Source organism: Cryptomeria japonica, chromosome 3, assembly GCF_030272615.1.
Source record: "Cryptomeria japonica chromosome 3, Sugi_1.0, whole genome shotgun sequence".
In the NCBI taxonomy this organism is placed as follows: Eukaryota; Viridiplantae; Streptophyta; class Pinopsida; order Cupressales; family Cupressaceae; genus Cryptomeria; species Cryptomeria japonica.
The window spans coordinates 767761638-767784218 of record NC_081407.1 but is presented as its reverse complement, the minus strand read 5'-3'; positions in this window follow the sequence as shown (position 1 = coordinate 767784218).

The window sequence follows — 22581 nt, the reverse complement described above, 5'->3', positions numbered from 1 at the left end:
AGCCTCTACCATGATGATAAAAAAAAGGGGATATTGGGTCCCCTTGTCTTGAGCCTCTAGAAGACTCAAATAATCCCTCAGGGGAACCATTTACAAGAATTGAGATTGTTGGGCTAGAAATGCAAAGAAAGTTCAGATTGATCCATTGACTGCTAAGACCAAAATCTTCTAAGCACTTGCAAAGAAATCTCCAGTCAACCTTGTCATATGCCTTCTTGATGTCAAGTTTGATTAGCACACTTGGTTGTTTATTATTTTGAATGGAATGAATAGCCTCTTGAGTTATAATTACCCAATCTAGGATAGATTTGCCTGAGACAAATCTTGTTTTCTCAACAAAAATGATAGATGATAGTATCTTCTTCAATCTATTGGCCAAGGCTTTGACTAGTACATTATATAAGGTGTTGCGAAGGGAAATGGGTTGAAAATCATCCAATCTCAAGGCATTTTCTTTCTTTAGTATAAGCACAATAAAGGTATTGATCAACTCTCTCAAAATCCTCCCTGAGTTTCTTGTGACTTCTAGAGCCTCCACTAAATCATTCCCCAGGATGTGCCAACATTTCTAAAAAAAAGTCAACAGGGAAGCCATCCAATCCAGGGGCCTTATTTGGATGTAGCTTCTCAACGACCAAATCTATCTCCATGGCTGATAATTTACCTGTAAGCATCTTATTTTGCTTCTCTGACACTAACCTAGGAATATTCTCCATCGAGGATGATTGAGCAATGTAATATGATTGTCTTGCATGTAAAATTCATCTTAAAAACAAGTAATCAATTAGAAGCAAAAGGGAAATCACGAATCCCTCCTAACCAAAGAATTTAACAAATAAGACAATGGAATAACACAATCAAGCAAATAGGAATTAAAATAATCAAATAAAATCAAAACTCCCTATCCCAAGATCGCATATTGCTTCCATTGCTCTTCTCCTCTTCGTGGTATGATGGCTCTCAGATATTGCGCTGGTAACCTGCAAGTGACACAAAGATTCAAAGTTTGTGATTGTTGAAAATGGAGATTGAATGCCCAATTTATAGGAAATTGGAGAAGATTGATTGAAAGGTGGAACAGATTGATCAAGAGGTGGAACTCAGGTGAGCTCACATGAAAATTGATAGTTGAACTGTTGATTGTACTAGTGGAACTCAATAGATTGAATAGATCAATTGAGTCAACTGATTGAGAAAAAGCTGACTGAAGGAAGAAAAAGAATAATTGGAGGAAATAAAGAAGATGACACAGAGAGCTTAATTTAGAAAAAGCTAACTGAAAGATGGAAATAGAAGTTGAAGAGATAAATGATTTAATTAATTAATCTATTGAATTAATTAATTTAGCATGTGCTTGTGTTTAGATTTAGATTTTCAATTTAATCTTTGCATGAGATTTTAATTCAAATAATTGAATTTATTAATTCAATTTGGTATTTGAATATATTTAGAACTTAACTTTGATTTTCAAATTGGTTTTTGAAATCATGCACATGTACTTGAATTTGGAAGAAATTAGAAGAATATGAAATTAAATGAAATTAGAATTTGGGGATTTGGAAATGGAGGAATTAATTAGTTAATTAAATAATTTAAAGAAACTATTTAATTGTGTAGAAATGGAATTTAATTAAATAATAAAGATTATTTAAATTAAAGGAATTAAGTCATAATTAATTAAATAATAAATATTTAATTAATATTTAGAAGAGAGTTGAATGATTAGTTGATCAGAGAGAAATTGAGAATAATTAGTTTATTTATTTAAATAACGAAGATTATTTAAATTGAGGAATTAACCATAATTAATTAAATAATAAATATCTAATTAATATTTAGGAAATGATTAAAATGATGATAGAACAGGAAAATAGAATAATTAATAAGATGACGAGAAATGTGAAATTAGAAGAAGAAATAGAAGAATTAGAAGAATAAGATTAATTAACTTAATTAAATATTACAGATTATTTAATCAATTAGAGGAATAATTAGTACATGATCAATGAGACATTTTTAGGTGTCTACAATGATCTTTCCCAATTATTTAAGATATTGTTGTAGAAGGAGACAACTTCCCTACAAATACCATACGGGTCCTCTACGATACGACAATCACGACCTCTCAGTTTGAATATTGTATTGATGCTTCTTCTCAAATTTGTGCTCTTACGAAAGAACTGCAAATTATTGTCTCCTTCTGCCAACCAAGTTTCTCTAGATTTTTGTCTCTAAAAGATTTCTTCCTTTGCTAACATTTCTTCATATTCACTTAAAAGATCTTTTTCCTTTGAGAATCTTATGAAGGAGCATCCCTAGTTCATGGCAATCTTGCATCAACCAAAAAAAAATTTCTTTTTGTTTTGCTTTTTGTTTGCAGTTTTAGAATTTCTTTATGTGTATACCGGTTTTGGCTCACTGGATCCTGTAGAATTGGATTCTACTTCAAGACTTGATCATCTTTCTTATTTCCAGACTACATCGCATTTGGATCATTTTTCGACAAGATATCCCTACCGGTTTCCATGACAATTTCCTCTTATCGGTTGACAATTCTTTGTTACTGGTTGCCTGGACCTATTTTGGCGATCTATCGGAACCCCTTATGAAGCTTGTGGAGCCCAAAGCATTGATTACGATGTTCCTTGGCATGTGGCCAAATTTTTTCCTCGATCTACACTTCATCATTTGGATTTTTCGAAGGAATCTCTTGGCAAATGCCAACCTTTTTTTGTTTACACGTTAGGTCTTGTTCTTCAATTTTTGATCTCTTTTGGGCTGACTGGATCCCCTTGGATTGTATATATAATTGTAATTGCACGTTAGAATGTAGAATCAAGTAGTTAGACTGAGCATAGAAGATAGATCATGAGATTGTGTCGGTTTATGTAACCTGGTTGATTTTCGGTTGATTGTATTCATATTTCATGTTATAATTCAATTTGTTCTGCATTGCCTCCACCATATCTTTGTGTTTTTATTGTGTTTACTCTTGCTAACCAGTCCAGATTGATGTCTTTGAGGTCCCTTCTAACCCGTGACCACTTCAAGTGGTATTATAGCGAGTTTCGTTCTAGAGATTGTGTGTCCTAAGAATTTGTTGTTGGGTGTCAGCCTGAGGATCCAACCTGCAGCTGTAGAGGACTGGTGTAAAAGATGGCGCAAAGAGGAACTAGGAATGGTGGAGCACGTGGGAATGCAAACCCTATTGTGATGGAGATGTTGCGAGGTATAACAACCTAGTTAGAAGTCATCGAGACAACCCAGAGAAGAGGCTGACAAATTAAAGATGTAAGCGAAGATGAAGGAGAAGCGAAGATGAAGGAGAAGAAGCCCCGACAGAACAAGTAAACCCACCAACGGTTGATCCAGATGAGAAAAGGTTTTTGAGGGTTTTGAGTAGGGCGAATACTAAACCACATTTTACCCCACTGGAATATGATGGGAAGTTGGATTTGGATGAATTGATGGATTGGATCTCGGAGATGGAGAAATATTTTGACTGTGAAAACACTGTAGAAGAAAGGAAGGTGAAATATGCCTATACTCGGTTGAAAGGTCATGCATCTCTTTGGAGGGAACATTTGCAAGTTGATAAACAGAGGAGAGGTAAAGAGAAGATTAAGACATGGGATCAGATGGTTGCTAAGTTGAAATCAAAGTTTATGCCGATGAATTATCAAGTGGATATATTCCAGAAGTTGCAAAATTTGAGAGAGAAGGAATCTAGTGTGAAGGAGTACATCGAAGCACTTTACAAGTTGAATATCAGATCCATACATGTTGATGATGAAGTTGAACAAGCTGCAAGATATTTGAATGGATTGCGGATGTCTATACAATATGAACTCAATTTGATCAAGTTAGAGAGTGTTGAGGAGGCTTACGAGTATGCCCTAAAGGCAGAAGAGAAGTTAAACAAAAGACATGAGCAGAGACAGAGAGGTAGAGGTGGAAGGTTTACCAAAGGTAGATTTCAAGGAGGAAGAGGCTACACCAGAGGAAGAAGTACCTATACAGATTAGAAAAAGGACAAGGAAGTAAGCAAATAAGGTAATACATACCGAAAGGATGATAGAAAATTCTACCGGAGGAGACAACCGGATGGCTACCAAAATAAGAATTTTGGAAGACAAGACAAAAGAGCATTTAGAGGAACTTGCTATAAGTGTGGAGGAGAAGGACATCGTGCTTTTGAATGCAAGAAGATAGAGAATATCAAAAGAGCAACAATGGTGGAAGAAAACCCCACCAGATCAAATAATAAACCAAAAGATGGAGAACGTTTGATGGTCAGGAGAGCTTTGTGTCATATCGGGATAGATGAAGAGCCCTTGCAGAGAAGGAATTTGTTCAAGACCAGATGTAAGGTATCCGGTAAGTGTTGTAAAATTGTTATTAATAGTGGTAGTTCAAATATTTTTTTTTCAGAAGAGATGGTGAATAAGTTGAATTTGGAAAGGTTGAAACACCCTAAGCCTTATCAGATAGCATGGATTCGGGATGAACATAAGTTGTTAGTAAGTGAGAAATGTTTGGTGAAATTGAAAATTGGGAATTATCATGATGAAGTTTTGTGTGATATTATGCCTATGGATATTTCTCATCTTTTGTTGGGTAGACCTTGGCAATTTGATAGATAGGATATACATGATGGGAGGAAGAATGCATACACTATTGTGGCTAATGGAATGAAGCAAACCTTGTTTCCCTTGGAGGAACCTTTGAAGAGTGAAGTATGTACGAATGCTAGAATCTGTTTGGTAGATGGGAGGAAATTCCTAGATGGGTTGAGACATGAAAATGTGTCTTTTGCCTTAATTCCTAAGAAGATTGAGAGACCAAAACCGGAAAAGGAATAATCGGAAGAGATAAAAGATTTGCTGGCAGAATATGAAGACATCATTTCAGATAATGTGCCTAATTGATTGCCACCTATGAGAAGTATTAGTCATTGCATGTATCTGATTCCCGAAGCTAGTTTGCCTAACAAAGTTGAACACCAGATGACACCGACAGAGAATGAGGAATTGAATAGACAAGTGCATGAGTTGTTGAAGAAAGGTTTGATTAGAGAAATAAACAAGATCACAACGAAATACCGGTTTCCTTTGGCTAGGATGGATGATGTGATGGACTGTTTGTGTGGATCCAAATACTTTACAAAGATAGATTTGAAGAGTGGATAACATCAGACCAAGATCAGAGAAGGGGATGAGTGGAAGACAACAAATGGTTGGTGTTTCCTTTTGGGTTAAGTAATGCACTGTGTACTTTCATGAGGTTGATGAATGAGGTATTGAAGAAATTATTGGGTAAGTTTGTTATTGTTTATTTGGATGACATTCTAATTTTCGGTAAGACAAAAGAGGACCATTTGTTGCATTTGAGACACGTTTTGCAGAGGTTGAGGAAGAGAAGTTGCTGATAAATCTTAAGAAGTGTCCTTTCATGAAGGATGAGTTAGTCTATTTGGGATTTGTGATATCTGTTGATGGTTTGAAGATGGACCCTGAGAAAGTGAAAGCAATTGTTGAGTGGCCTACACTAGAAAGCATTGGAGAGGTAAGATCATTTCATGGTTTGGCTAGTTTTTACTAGAAGTTCATCATAAATTTCAGTTCAGTTTGTAACCCTATGACTGAGACCATGAGAGGAGATAAGAAGGAATTTAAGTGGATCAAAGGAGCAAACAAAAGTTTTGAATTGTTGAAGCAGAAAGTGACTGAACAACCTGTGTTGGCTTTACCAGATTTCAACAAAGTATTTCAAGTTGATTGTGATGCAAGTGCAACAACAATTGGAGTAGTCTTGAGTCAAGAAGGGAGAGCAGTGGCTTATTTCAGTGATAAATTGAATGATGCTAGGAGAAGATATTCAGTATATGATTAGGAATTTTATGTCATAGTTCAAGCCTTGAAGAAGTGGAAACATTACTTGTTGCCTAAGGAAATTGTGTTGTATACAGATCGTTAAGCTTTTTAGTATTTGAATAGTCAGAGTAAGTTGAACCAGAGACATATGAGATTGGTAGAATTTTTGTAGAGTTACACCTTTGTGTTGAAGAATAGGAGTGGGAAATCTAACAAAGTTGTTGATACATTGAGTAGGAGAAGGAATCTGTTGATAGAGATGAGAGTGATAGTATTATGATTTGACAAATTGAAGACCGTGTATGATGATGACCTGGATTTTGGAGAACCTTGGAGAGCATGTATAGAACCGGTTATGGTAGATAGGAGTAAGTGATTGGATTATTTCATTCAGGATGGGATGTTATTCAGAGGAGTTCAATTGTGCATACCTAAGAGTTTTACGAGGGAGAATCTGATAAAAGAGAAACATAGTGGAGGATTAGCTGGACATTTTGGTGTTGAGAAAACAGTAGAATTGGTGAGTGAGCAGTACTTTTGGCCCCAGATTCATAAGGATGCTAAGAAATATGTGCAAAGTTTTTAGAGTTTTTCAAGTTGCAAAAGATAGTAGTCAGAAGGTGGGATTGTGTAAACCTTTAACAGTACTAGTAAGACCCTGGGAGGATATAAGCATGGATTTCATACTTGGATTACCTAAATTACAAAGATGAAATGATTCTATATTTGTGGTGGTGGATAGATTCTCTAAGATGGCTCATTTCATACCTTGTAGGAAGACATCAGATGCAATGCATGTAGCAAACCTATTTTATAAGGAAGTAATGAGATTGCATGGATTACCTAAGAGTATAGTTTTAGACAGAGACACTAAGTTTGTTGGCTATTTTTGGAGAACACTTTGGAAGAAGATGAAGATAGATTTGAAGTTCAGTTCTACTTTTCACCCATAGACTGATGGATAGACAAAAGTAGTTAACCAGAGCTTGGGAAATTTGTTGAGATGTTTGGTGGGAGATAAAACTAGAAGTTCGGATTTGATTCTTGCACAAGCAGAGTTTGCCTACAACAATTCAGTGAATGGGATTACTGGAAAAATACCTTTTGAGATAGTTACCAGAGTGCATCCTAGAGGTATATCAGAATTAAGGGATATCAACGGCGATGACGGGAGATTTTCAGAAGCAGAAGACTTTAAAGATCACATGGTAGCCTTGCATATTCAAGTTAAGCAACATTTGGAAGACATGAACACCGAGTATAAGGAGAAGGCAGATGAGAAGAGGAGACATAGGGAATTTTAAGTTGGTGATGAAGTGATGGTGTATTTGAGAAAAGAGAGATTCCCTGTTGGAGCCTAAAACAAGTTGCAGATGAAGAAGTTTGGACCCTGCAAGATCTTGAGAAAATCCAGTTCCGAAAATACATATGAAGTGGAGCTACCGGATGACTTGAATATATCACCTATATTCAATATTGCAGACCTTCATGAGTATCATGAACTAGAATTCAGTGAAGACAATATTGCAGACTTGGACAAACAGTTTCCCCGAAAGGACCCCGAATCATATTGAAGACATTTTGGACAGTAGGATTGGGCAAAGTACCTGAAGCAGTCAGTATAAGGAATATCTTGTGAAGTGGAAAGTCAGATCAGTTGAAGATTCATCTTGGATTTCTCAGGCATAGGTAGACCGCCTTGGTTTTCCTCTAACCCTAGCAAAGTGAGAGACTCACTTTTTCAATAACCTTAGATGTTTGATGCGAGAGCATCCCCGGTTCATGGCAATCTTGCATCAACCAAAAACATGTTTCTTTATGTTTTGCTTTTTGTTTGCCATGTGGCCAACCTTTTCCCGCGATCTACACTTCATCCTTTTGATTTTTCGGAGGAATCTCTTGGCAGAGGCCAACCTTGTTTGTTTACACGTTAGATCTTGTTCTTCGGGTTTTGATCCCTTTTGGGTCGACCACGAGTGGATCATATATATCATTGTAATTACGCATGAGAATATAGAATCAAGTAGTTAGAATGAGTGTAGAAGATATATCTTGAGATTTAAGGTACCGGTTGTGACCTATTCTGCATGTTCTAGCAGGCTTGTGTGTCTGTTCATGTAACCCTGTTGATTACTGGTTGATTGTATTCATATTTCATGTTATAATTCATTTTGTTATGCATTTCCTCCATCATATCTTTGTGTTCTCATTGTGTTTACTCTTGCTAATTGGTCCAGATTGATCTCTTTGAGGTCCCTCCTAACCGATGATTGCTTTATAATATTTCTTGGTCCATACCTTATTTGATTACCTCTTCATTCAATTCTTGTAGAGATTCTTCAATGCTTTCCTTTGTAGATAAGACATTTTTAAAATGTTCCTTGTTCCATTTTAGAAGTTTATGTTTGATTGATTTCTATTTAGGCACAAATGAAAAATTCTTTGATCCTTCAAATTGATCCTCCTTGAACCAATTTTCAATTAGTTGAAAGAATTTGCCATCCTTCATCCACATATTTTCAAACTTGAAGGGACAATTCTGAGGTTTTTTTCACCTATTTTAACCACCTGCATAGGAAAGTGGTCTACCCCTAGGTAAGCTAAACTGGAGGACTTTATCACAAAGGGGAATTGGATAAATCCCCCTCGAAGAAAAACCTTTCAAGTTTCTCAACTATATGGTTGAATCCCAATCTCCTGTTATTCCAGGTATATATTTCAAATACTAAGTCAAGGAGATTGTTCCTATTAACCCATGCTTTAAAATTAATATGAGACTACAACTCCTTATGAAACCCTCCCTCTTCTTTGACAAGTGCATGATAGCATTAAAATCTCCTACTATAATTGTATAAGGGAGTATTAGATGATTCATAAAAATATCTCTTTCACCCCATGATTGCTTCTTCTTGTTGGTAGCAATTAGTCCATAGACTTTGACAAACACATAATTTAGATTACTACCCACACATCTAATCACTGGGATCCAATCCAATGGTTACCTCCAACTAGCATCTCCAAGGAGACACTTACTGAATTATAGAGTATAGATACTCCTCCAAAATCTCTCTCTACCTGAGCCACTTTTACTTTCAAATTTCCTAGTATTTTTTTGAATGCTAACATTTCATCTCTGGTCAATTTTGTCTCCTGCAATAGAATAATATTTTGCGTTTGCCAAGGAGATACCATGCTTGACCAAGCAATATTTGTTAGGGGAATTTAAGCCCCTAACATTCAACGTTAGGATCTTCATGGCTCCTTGGGAAGGATCTTCTCGTTCCCTACATTCAGTAAAGTGGTGATCTTAGTTTGGTTTCCTATTGCTTTAGTCGTCAATCTTAGCTCGGCGAGTGATTTCCTTCCCCTCCTCTGACCCGAAGCCTTTCCACTATTTGGTTTATCTTTATTAGGACAACATTAATACATATCAATGGTTTCTTCTCCCTTTAACCCTTCATCAGGCTCCTTGTTATTATCTTCTCCATCTAACAAATCCTGATCTTCATCATCTTCTTCATCTAATTCTATAATTTTTTGAGTCAAAACATGTTTTCAGTCAATATTTTATCACTTTCCTCATTTTGTGGTTGAGAGATACCAAGAAATTGCATACTACCTCCAATTTTGGTGAGAGATGGTTTTCTTCTCCTATAATAAGCTTCTCCTCTACAAAATTAAGAGTCTCCCCCACTTTCAATGAGTCATGAGTGGCCATTAAGGCATTTCTTTGTTCAAAATCTAAGTCATTATAAAAAAAGTCTCATATTCAACTAAATCTTAGAGGACTTTCTATTATCAATTCCCAATTGACTATCCTCTGAGGTTATTAAGGACAAATTGTTGATTGATTTCCTAACTAGGAGCATCAACTTCACTCCTAAGTTGAGTAAGGTCCTCTCTAATTATGTCCCTTGTCACCTCTGGATGATTGTTTTCCTCCTCTCCACTCTAATTCTCAACCACTTTAGAATCCCTAACCTTAACTTATTTTGAATTACCTTCTGCTAATTCCATAACTTCTCCCTCTTCAACATTGTTTTTAAGGATTGTTTGTTGAACTTTGCCCATCAAATCCTTTGGAGACCCTTCCTCCAGAGACTTTCCCTCCTTTCCTTCCCTTTCATGAAGAGAGTAAGATGATAAATTGATCTTGCTATCTACCTCTCCTATAAATGGGAATTTCCCTTGAATACTTTCTTGCAAACCCGTTGGGTCCTTAGGATCTCCTTGTGAACCTACTCCTACTTCCATGCAATCCCTACTAGCTCCCCTTGAAGACACATTGACACCTAAACCTCCATCTTGCAACTCTTTCCTTAAGAGACATCTATTAGGTTGCTTGGCTTCCAACACTTTTTAACTTTTTGATGCCATTTGCCAAAATCTATTAGGATTTCCAATTCTTTATAAACTCTTAGGTCTGAATCGATCACATAAATATTTGCTACATCTCCTAATTTGCCATTGAGAAAATCCTCTTGCTACCCCATAAAGGATCCTAGGGCATCTCCTATTCTAATCAAGGCTTCCCCATTCTAGAATTTAGCTGGAAATCCTACTAAAGTAAGCCATATTAGAGATTTATTGAAGTAGTATTTAGTGGGACCGAAGTTTGGAGTCTAGTTGATTCTATGAAAGCTAGACCATTTGAACAAAGTTGGTTTCCCATTTAGAATATCAATTTTCAAATTCAAATCTATGCATTCTATGAGGAAAAAGGAATTTTGAAGAGGTCGAATACTTATCTTTGCTAGATAGGAGTTCCTCCACCAATCCATAATCTCCTTGTTGTCATCTTTCACACCACACCACTATACCACCAAAGGTTTATCCTTCAGACGATTAACATTAAAAGCTATTAAATTTTATGACATCACAAAAAGCTTGCTCATAGGACTTTTGTTTGGCCCTAATCCTTCATCTCTTCGATATCCCTCTTTGTTGGAAGCCCTTTGCTTCCCATTCCCTAAACCCTGCATCTTTCCCCAAATCTAGTTTGGGTTTTATCTAGAGACTTCCCCTATGGATTAAACCCTCCTTGGGCATTCTCTAACATATTAAAAGGTGCCCTAGTAGATCTAATAAATAAAATCCTCTATATTGACTCTCGTTTTGCTAATAAAATCCAAATATGAGTGTTTCCTGAAGCTCTGAGATGCGGCCTAGCCATCCTTCCCAAGAGGAATCTTGTTTGATCCTGTGATAAATGAGGCCATAGATTGCTCGGGAGATGACCTAGTTGAGATCCCAAATCCTTGTAGCCATTTTCCTAGCGTTTTTTTTAGAAGCGATGATAGTGAATACTGGTTTTCTACCATGCTCGACCCTGCGAGCTATGAAGATTCATAGACCTCATTTTATTTCGATGCATACATAGAAAATGATTTTACAAATACATATATTTTAAATTCATTCAAAATACACTTTATCATAAAATTTAATCTTAATTATAAATAATAGGATAAATTTTTAAGTGGAATAAAGAACAAATATGATATCTGTTTATGGTGAAAATGGATAACAACAATAACGATATTGAAAGGCTAAATAGATTCAACCACAAAACCCTAGCCTAACAACAACAAAGATCCACCATAACATATGAAGATTACCTAAGACAATGCAAATCAAATGAAATCACAAAGATTATACCATCACATGTCCAATAGGGTTTGGATCTCCATTGATCTTGCTTGATATATTTGCTCTCAGATTTTATGTGTGCACAAGAGCTCAACAAAGAACGAAATGTGGTTGCAAGTAGGATCACATATGTCAAATAGTCAATTGATCAAGTAGTTAGGTAATTAATATGATTGATTGATTAGAATAATTGATTAGGGTTTGATAATGAGGGAAGCATCTCCTTATATAGAAGACACAATAAGAAATGGAGGGATAAGATTGAGAGGTGTAAAAGGAGGTCGGCTATGATTAGAGGGTAGGTAAAAGAAATAATAAAATAATGAAAGGGGTAGGTAGTGTAGGAATTAAGAGATGAATGACATGTGTCATGGGTAGAAAAAGCTAATGAATTAATTAAATAAATAAATATTTATTTAATTAATAGAAGAAGTGGGATCAATTAAATAAATAAGATATTTATTTAATTTAGGAAAAGGATAATTTAAATAAATAAATGTATTTATTTAAATGAGAAATAAGGCTAGAAGAGGATAAATGAATTAATTAAATAAACAAAGATTTATTTAATTAATAGAAGAATTAAGCTTAGATAATTAAATAAATAAAATATTTATTTAATTAGACATGACAATTTTAGGTGTCTACATTTTGCCCCTCTTTGAGATAATGCGGCTTGTCGCGTTGTTTCAAAGAAGATAAGATGAACTGATACAGAGTTGCCCCAGGATGGGAATGATATGCCCCCTCGAGAGATTGGATGAAAATGTTTGCAAAGATCGCAGATAATCTCTCGATAAGAAAGAGAGGCTAGAATGGACTAATCGGATAAAGTGACAAAGTCACAGGATAATGAAGACTGACTTGGGAAACGAGGGCTAGGACAGTCTATAAGATAGACCACGAGGGGAATACATCCTCATTGTCATCTACACCTCCAAGAGATCAGAGTGCAAAGTGAGATAGAGCAGCAACAGTCAGCAATGATGGCTTTGGTTCACAGATTCGACTGCGTTCGCCGATTCCAGAGGCCAGCAGAGGCAGGAGAGCCAGTAAGTACCACAAAACCTCCTCGTACTTTGTTGCATTTATTGTTGTCATTAATGCATGCTAGGTAATGTAATAAATGCGCATTTATGTCAGGAAAGCGCGTTTGTTTCAAAAAATGTGAATTTTTGTCTTCTAGGTCAAATCGACAGTTCTGTGATGAACATACGTTGTCGATTGGATAAGCTGATAAGAGGATACACTCAAGAAGGTCCTCTAGGGAAGACTAGGATAGCAAATAGGGCTAGGATTGACAATTCTGTGATAGAACATACGTTGCCAATTAGGAAACTACTCAAGAGGATTCACTCAAGCAGAGGCCCTAGGATAGGATAGATCAAGGCACTTTGTGATGAACAGTGAGTACCAAGATATGAGCAACACTTTGTGGTGAATAGGGAGTGCAAATGTGAGCAACACTTTGTGATGAACAGGGAGTGCCAAACACGTAGTACTTTGTGATGAACAAGGAGTACCACTAGGATAGAAGCAACACTTTGTGATGAACAGTGAGTGTCACTAGGACTGAGATGATTGATTTGTGTGACTGCAGGAGTATATGCCTATGCTGGAGTCACGGGAGAGATTCCCATTGACTCAGAGGTTGTGACCTGAGCTGACAGCCAAGGAGCGAACTGCGATTGAGGCTATGGGATTGAGACATGTGTTGTATGTGCCTAAGTTTCGGGCGAACATGGGACTGTTGGCTACGCTGGCGGAGAGATGGCACTCCGAGACATGTACATTTCATTTGCCGATGGGTGAGATGACAGTCACCCTCGAGGATGTATACAGGATTATGGGGATACCGATCGATGGAGAGCTGATTCCCTATGATCGAGAAGGAGACAGGGAGGCCCTGAGACGAGTGTTCCGGGACCTAGGACTAGAGATGAGGGCAAGGCAAGTGGCATGGGACACGATGACACAAACAGGATTAGCACTACCAGTAGTATTGGCAGGAGTGATTAGTGGGTTCCTCTGTCTGGATAGGGCGACACAAGGGGTGGCTGCAGAGGACACAGGGGCCAAGAGAGATGATCTTGGGGTGGGTCCTTCTAGGGCTCAGACTCTGTCGAGGCCAGGCGGCTCCGAGGGAGGGAGTTCATCATAGTCGTAGAGGGCTCCCTATGTATCAGTATTGTACCATTTTTGTATGATGATGTAGACACATGCGGGTGATTGTAGCCATATGATTTTGACATCATTGTATCATGACACTTTATATATATATATGTGAGATGATTCATCTTTGCGGCAACTATATGCATGAGTACCTATGTGATGAGATGTTCTTATGTGATGCTTATGATATGGATGCAAATATGTATATGATGCAATGCAATATGTTTTTTTTTGTTCTTTTATATTTTATATGTGTATGCATGATGCAAATGTGAAGGTATGAAATGTGAATGAATATGACAATGCAAATGTAAATTGTGCTAACAGGTGTTGTGTGTAGGATGTGATGCAGTTGTGATATCTATATGTATGTATGAAATGCTTATATGTGGTAATGTAGGTGCAACTACATGAAATGCAAATGTTTTTGGCATGTCATTATACTCAGTCATGTGATAGCAAGCTACGCGGACTCGAGAAGGACAATGGAAGTCAATCAAGAAAGGGGGATGGAAGACAGAAGATATGAAAGTGAAAGAGCTTCTTGTGTGTTATCATCATTGAGCTTTATTATGGCAAGTAGGTTATGACAATCGAGGCATATGTTCGACCCAGAAAGTCATTGTACCTGTTTGCATGGAGATAAGACAGTCACAAACAGGGAATGCCCCAGTTCATACTAGACTCACAGTGTCCTCATATCCTTGGACAAGTCATAGCATTACTAAGAGACAATCCACAGACAACAAATACAAATAGGTGACGATACCCCATCCTCGCCTTTCTAGTCAAAGACATCCTGGAGATAGAATCTCTAGTCAAAGACATCCCGGAAAAGCTAAAAGACATGTCACCAAAAAAAAGATGAAATCAAAAGAAAACCAAGACTCGACACCAACATCCACTGTAGTCCTCAAGTTTAGTGTCTCTTGTCACTTGTATAAGTCTTATTTGATTGTGGTCACAATGTTTATTTTCACAGAAAGGATAGATAACACCGAGCCATATGTTGTCTGAGTCTGTTGAAAGATTTGATTTGTTGAAGCCCATTATTGCTGTTGTGTCTCATCTGAAACTGACTGAATCCATGAAACCGATACTTTATTGCGGAGAAGATGAAACTTTATTGCGGATCTGTGATGCAAATGTTGCTTTATTGCGGATTGTGCATGGATGGATTGAAGGAAGCTGGAAGAAACTGTACTCCTCGAAACATATGATGTTCTCGGTTCCACACCCATCACTAGACATACGATTTGCCTTAGCCACAGATAGGAGCTGATTTATTATGGATGGAAAGGGAGGTGAAAAGGTAGATTTATTATGAATGGCTAACCAATCTTGGGTAGATCAATAACAAGCCATGATGGGAATGGGTAAGTTTATTATGAACGAATAGGTTGTGAGTGTGTGCAAAGTGAAAGGATGAAGGTGAATCCTGAAGGAGGGAGGAGCAATGTCTCTACACATGGTGCTGGTGACCCAGTTTTCACCATGGTACTTGCCCAGGGCACCACCGAAGTGGTTTTCACCGTTGGACGAAATTGTTTCTCTTTACTTTTTTTATTTTTCAATGTTTTTTGTGTCACAAGGCGCCTGTTTGCTAGGTTTTCACCAAGTAATGATTTTTTTTTATTTTATAATTTTTTTGTTGTATTTTTAAAAAAAATTGAATTTTTTTTGTATTTTTTTTTTTTGTATTTTTTGGTATTTTTGAAATTAGGATACTCTAAAGAGCTATGTGTAAAATCTGCGAAGGTGCATGCTGTTGATAGGATCCTCCAAAGTTTCACCTTCTGTAGTTGAGAGCTGATATGCCCCAGATCCATATGCTGCTATAATGATGTAAGGACCAAGCCAATTTGGTTCGAACTTGCCCTTCTTCTCTCTGTCTTGTTGATTTTGGGGGTTTTCTTTGAGAACCAAATCACCCACCTCAAATGTGCAAGGCTTGACTTTGTGATTGTAACTGCATTGTTCCTTGACTGAATGATATGTAGCTCGAGTGACTGTCTTCCTTGATAAAGGAACTGAGATAGAATTACTAGTGTGTAGACTACGTTTGCCCATATGCGTGTCACCCGAAGAAGTTTGGGCACCTCTGATAACAAAGTCCTTCGAGGAAGCTCCATTAAAGGTCCATGATGTATCGCCAGAAGGGAAAGGATCTGTAGAACAAGTGGATGAGTGATGAAGGCTTGTGATTGTGAAAATAAGTGAAAGTAGGATAGCATGATGGAGACTTAGGATCAACAAGTATGCTTTTTGACTTGAAATTGTAGAACTTTTGCCCCAAGTTATTTTGATATTAGGGGAGATCAACTCTTGCTCTTTTTCTTTCATGGAATTTTTATCCTTGACTTTGATTTTTGCAGAGTCCAATAGCTTTTGATTTTGATTTGGACTAAAGGACTTTTCTTTATTTTTGACTTTTAGATTTTTTTTTTCAAATCTTGATTTTTGATCCCCAATAAGTGAGGGCTTTTGTAATTGTTGTTGATCCAAGTCTGGGAGCGGAGTGGAAATGGAAGGAGTGGATGAAATGGTAAGGCTATGTGAGTTATCAAGAGTGTTGGCGATATGCTCAATAGATTCTTCTTTGGAACCACTCTTAGGACTATTGATACCAAGAGGTGCTTGCACCACTAGAGGAGATTTGCATTTAGACTTAGTAGCCACAACACTAGGTAGTTCACACCCAATTCCTTGGCATTGCAATTTTTTTGTAGGTTGTTCTTGTCGACTGAATACCTTAGAAGATAGTGGGAGTTGATCAACATGAAAGATATACTCAACACATCCCATGTCTTTAAACTTGAAATTTTCTTTTAGCTCTATTTGCTTTGATGTTGAAGCTTTTAATGATTCTGGATCCACATATGTTGATGAAGGAATAGCTTCTCGATTAACTGGGATTGTTATTTCTGATCTAGGTCATAGATTGTTGCAATATATGAATGGATTTGGGTCAGCTTTGACAGTCACTTCAACTCCATTATGTGGAAACTTGATACATCGATGATATGTAGATGGTACTGCGCTCATCTCATGAATCCATGGACGTCCTAGCAATATATTGTATGTGAGATCTAGGTCTAGGACTTGACAAACCACATCCTTTGTAACTGGCCCAACTTTGAGAGGTAAGGTGACTGTGTCTTTGGATGAACGCTCTTCATCATCATATGCTTTAATAGTAATTTTGTTTGTAGAATTCATAGCTTTGTTGGAATATCCCAATTGTTTAATAGTGCTCAATGTACAAATGTTTAGACTTGCTCCTCCATCTATCAGAACTCGTTTGATTCTATGTTTGTGTATGAAGGCTTCAATGTGTAAAGGTGCATTATGTGGCTGACTTATGGAGGCATCATCGGCTTCTGTGAAAGTAAGGGAGTGTGGAATGGAAAGGTATCCCACCATGGCTTGAAACTGGTCCATGTTCAGATCAGTAGGAACGGCAGTGTCTCTCAAGGTTTTGTCAAGAATGGTTTTATGAGCGGGGGATATGCGTAAGAGCTCAAGGATGGAGATGAGTGTGGGTGTCTTCCCTAACTGTTCTACAAGGTCATACTCAAGTTTGGTTGATGATGAAGTGGTGTTCTTGGCTGGAGCACCTTGCAAAGTGATTTTACCTCGACGGGTTGTAACATGACATTCAGAGGTAGGTTCAGAAGAAGATCCAACACCTTTTAAGACAATCTTGGGTCTCTGGGTAGAATTCTCAGGGTTTTTGTCCTTGATGATAATTGTAGAGACGTAATTGTCCATCGAGATGTGATTGATAGTTGAATCATAGTTTTAATATCTATTTGTGAGTGTTCTTTTGATAAGTTGTGTTTGCCCATTATATGTGGTGCAGTTCATCTCAAGTCATGTGGACAAATCTGGTTGCTATTTTCATTTCTTTTGTGTCAACTTCGTCAGCTGTAAATGGGTGACAATATTGAACCTCGTGGAAGGAGAGGTAAATATAGCTTCCACATAAAATGGTTTCCATAAATTTTTCGGTATTTTTTGACAATTGTCTTTTTAATGTGTGTTTTTTAGCTTAGGGAATTGAGACCAAAAGAAATTGAACCACCTAAAATCTGCATTTTAGCAATCAAACCCTCTATATTTTGTGTGAAAAAATTGGGACAGGAACTGCCAGTCATATAGGTCTATATGATTTGTTGCTTGCATAGTGTGTTGGCTGGGAAGACGATATCTACAAATGAGCTATATTTGACTATCCAAATTTGCACCTTACTAATATACAAATTTTATTTTTCACCAAGGCCCTTTTTCAATATTCCACTCAATCGGTTGCTATATTCACTTGTGTTTGTGTTGCTTTGCTTGCTCCAAATAGACATCGCATAGTCACACGTAGTTTATCCTCCCAAAGTTTGTGGTTTCCACATTTAACTATTCGCTTTTATCTAGTTGTCCAAGCACACGTAGTAGCCACTTCCACATTAAATGTTTTGGGGTTTTGTTTATACACTTGTAGGCATTTAAAAATGGTCAACGCTTGCGGTGTCATACTTTAACATGAACTTGTGTGACCTTATTTTAGGTTTTTTGCATCTTATTAACATTTCTTCGGTGTCACACACTTGACCATTATCATTTATCGACATCTTGTCATTCTTCTACACTTCTTTCCCCTTCAATTGTGTTTTTTGCATTTGCAATTAGGTCTTGTCAATATCATTTTTGAATTGTAATCTTTGATCGTGACCAATCTTATCATATCAGTTGGACATCGTCAATCTTGATTCATGTCTAATTAGGGTTTTGTCCTAGGTTTCAATCATCTTTGATCAATTATCATCATTTTGGATGTCGTTCAATCATCAGTTGTCAATCCCTTATCAATTTGCGACCGATTTGTCATTGGTCTTTTATCATTCAACCTTCATCATGTTGACCTTTTATCAATCTTTGATCGATTTGTCATTGATATCAATCAATCATCATTTCTTATTAATTTTGGATCGATTAGTAATTGGTCCTTATCAATTGTCGTGTATCAATTTGATCCTTTTATCAATATTCATGTCGATTTGTCATTGATCTTTGTCAGTCAACATCGATTCTTTATCAATTATCAAATCTTTATCATTTAATCATGATCGACCTTATATCAATTTTAATATTATCATGACCTAATTGTCATCCTTTCACTTCTAATTTTTCTTCTAGGGTTTTATGATTTAATCATTTAATGTATTAACTTTTTCCTCCAAGTTAAATAAATTTATTTATCCTAGGTCCCTCTTGTGACAATTAAATGCTTTATTTAATTGGCTAATTGTGTCCTCTTTGTGAATTAATTAATAAATGAGAATTTATTAATTAATTTCACCTAATTCTTAATTCCTAATTTTCTAATTCATTTTTTCCACCTAACTTCTAATTTTAAAATTTTAAAATCTCACTAATTATTCCCTCCTAACTTTTCCCATTAATTTCTCATCTTTTTGTGCTTCCCTTTTGTCATAATTTATGAAGCTATTTTCGTGGCTAATTTGTCATATAATTTGAAAGCTATTTTTCCTCAATCATGTCATAGGTCATGAAGCAAATTTGGTGCATAATTGTGTCATAAATAATGAGCATAAGTTGCTCTCAATTTGTCATATTTTTACATGGAAACTTGTGAATCAATTTGTCATAAATTTTGTCATTCAATTATGCCATTTTCAAATCAATTTGCCTTTTTCAAATCAATCATTCTAATTTAACGACTTTCCTCAATTTTGGTCTATAAACTGAGCTTCTTTTTTTTTAATCATTTTAACAACCACAATTCGAGTACCCTCATGTCGTCGCTCTCAAATCCACCACTTGCAATCATCTTTCTTGCTAATCTTTTGCATTTGTAGGTGACACACACATAATTCGGAGGATAAAGAATAACAATGGAGGCTAAGGAAGGAGATTTATACATGTGGTTTGTGTTTTTGTTTTGAAATCCTGTCTTTTCTTCCTCTATTGAATGTATTGGGATTTATTTTCATAACTTGTCAGTTTTTGTGGTTAGCTAACTCATGGGTTATGAATCTTATACTCAATTTCTTGCGCACATTTCTTGGTGAACCTAACGTGAACATGTTAAATTTTATAATTTTTTGAGTCTAACATTTGTATGCAAGTTTTTGGTGCTAATATGTTGTTGCATGCAGGTTTTAGGTACTAATTTATTGTTGCATGCAGGTTTGAAGTGTTGATTTGTTGTTGCATGCATGTTTTATGTGAGGATGTATTATTGCATGTGGGTTTTATGGAGTCTAAACAATCATTTATGCAGGATTTCTTAACATGCAATGAACAACAATTCTTCACATTGCCTAATTACGAGGTTTTAATGAACAACAATTCTTCACATAGCGTAATTAGAGAGTTTGAATGAATAACAATTCTTCACATAGCCTAATGAGGAGGTTTTAATGAACAACAATCTCTCATTACAATCTTCTAAGGGTTTCAAAATGAATGATCACATAGTCTAATTAAGGGATTGAATGAACAATAAATTTTCATTTCATTTCATAAGGTGTTAAAATGAACCCCAGAATCTTCATCTAGATTTTTAAGTAGGGGTACAAATTGGATAGTTTATTGATAATTTGTGCAGCATATTGGCATTCATGGGAAAAATATTTCATTGAAACTACTAATTGAATTGGTGCAGGACGCAGCCAAAGAGTCTTATTAAAAATATAGCGTATGTTTTTTTAAGATTAGTGCAAATTTCGATTTCTAAATGTGAATGAACAAGTGTTTGCATTGTGTTCTTAGATGTTTTGCATGATTTAATTTTTAGAGGGTTTGCCTCCTGAGTAGCCTATAAGGTCAGGTGAGAGGGATTGACCCATATGGTAATAGGCTAAAGCCAAGCCCTCCCAAACCACTATAAACAAATACATTTGTGATGAAAGTTGCAAGCGATAAGTGTTACATGTTGTCATGATGACGTTATGTTTCCCTTCGTGTCTGTGTGGCACGTGAAAACCTATAGAGCGTAACCTCTGCAGGCTGGGAGGCCTCCTTTAATAGAGTGGAAAGAGTTGTTGATTATGACCACCTGAATGGATGCCTTGACTAAAAACTTTTGTGCTTAAAGACCAAAAACCTTCTACTTGTTGACTCGGGTATTGTGACACGCATTCCAAAGAAACCCCTCATGTGCCCTTCAATTTGAGATAGTAAATTTCTTAGGAAGTGATGACCCAAAAATTCAAAGATTGGTATGCTTGTAGAAGTGAGTGCCATGGAGGGGAGCCAATGACACCAAGCTTCTAACTATCCAGCTGAATGAGGTATTCTGGGTAAGGGGATTCAACAAGTATTGTCCATGGCAGCCTTAGGATTTTGTCATTGAATGTGCATGAGTGTTTTTTGTTAAAGTCAAACAAACATATTATCTTTCATGCTTGTCAAAAGTGAATTATTAACAAAGGAAATAATCAACCTTACAAACATTGGTGAAAACAATTTTTCAAAAGCAGTCATAATCAACTTTGGTCATCGAACCCAAACAATTGTCCAAACAAAGTCAAATTTGGTCCAAAGAGTTTCAAAGTATCCATCCAACAATTTGTAAGATTTTATAAACATGGCTTGTCAAAACATGGGGTGCCATTTTTTCAAAATTCATGTCTCTTAGGGCTAGGTTTTGCATAGTTAAACCTTAGGTCGTAGGACATATTGTCATTACCCTTCATTTTAGTTCATTTCATTGCAAGCATCCTCATTTCACACTTAGGTTTAAGGTTATTTTCCAAGGTCATTCTCATTGTCATACCAAAGCTAGGTTTTCACTTGGGTCATATTATTGCCTTGCATATGCCTTTCTTGCATTAGGATCACAACATTTGTAATGTCCAAAACCCTGGGTCTTCTATTAGGTTAACATTGCCAAACATTTGCATTCATATCCTTGGTTCATATCATTTTATCATATCATATCACATCTTGAGACCATATCATATTCATATCATATGTTGGGTTCATGCCTTAGGTATTTGTCAATAATCATTTTCCCCTTGTATTTAGTCTCAAAATTAGGTTTCCCAAACTTGAAAATTCAAATCTCTAGATTGAACCCTAAGTTGTTGTTAGGGAGTCTTGACCTTGTCCAAAATTTGTCCTCTTGTCAACATCATTTTGTCAAACCTAGCTTAGTATCCAAGCATATAGGTGTGGCATTGTCATTTGTCATATTGTAGTTTGGTATTTTGTCCTACTAAGGTGTAGAATTCATTTCAATTTCTCAAGGTTGCATCTTTAGGTTTTCATTTCAAAGGTTTGTCCAAATCTTCAAAAGCAACAAAAAATAAGTTTTATCTTTGTCCTGGGTTGCATTTGCATTCCTCAAAATTGCAGTTAGTTGCATTCCTTTATCATTCCAAAAATTTAAAAGATAAAAAACAAAAGTTGCATTACCATCCTTCTAGGTTGCATTACTTGCATACATCATCCTTAAAATCCAAAATCCCAAAAATACTGCATTGCATAGTGACATGTCTATTGAAACAAGGTTCCAAACTCTTATGATGCAACAAAATTTGACATATCAACTGATTATTGGTTCAATGAATAACACAATGCAATCAATTTTTAATCCAAGGCAATCACAATTCTATCCAACTCAACAAGGCAATATTGATCAAATATTTTATGATGAAACAAGTGTCCAAATACGAAAACTAGAGGAAAAATTAGCTCTAGAGAGATTGTAGAACAAAAAACGAAAAACAATTACAAGATTTGATCTCAAATGATGAAAGATGTTAAAAAATTTCAAGGTCCAAATCAAAACCTTGAGCCAGTTGACGTACAAGCTCTCATTGAACGATCAGACATACCAACTCTCATCTCTCAAATAGAGATCATGAAA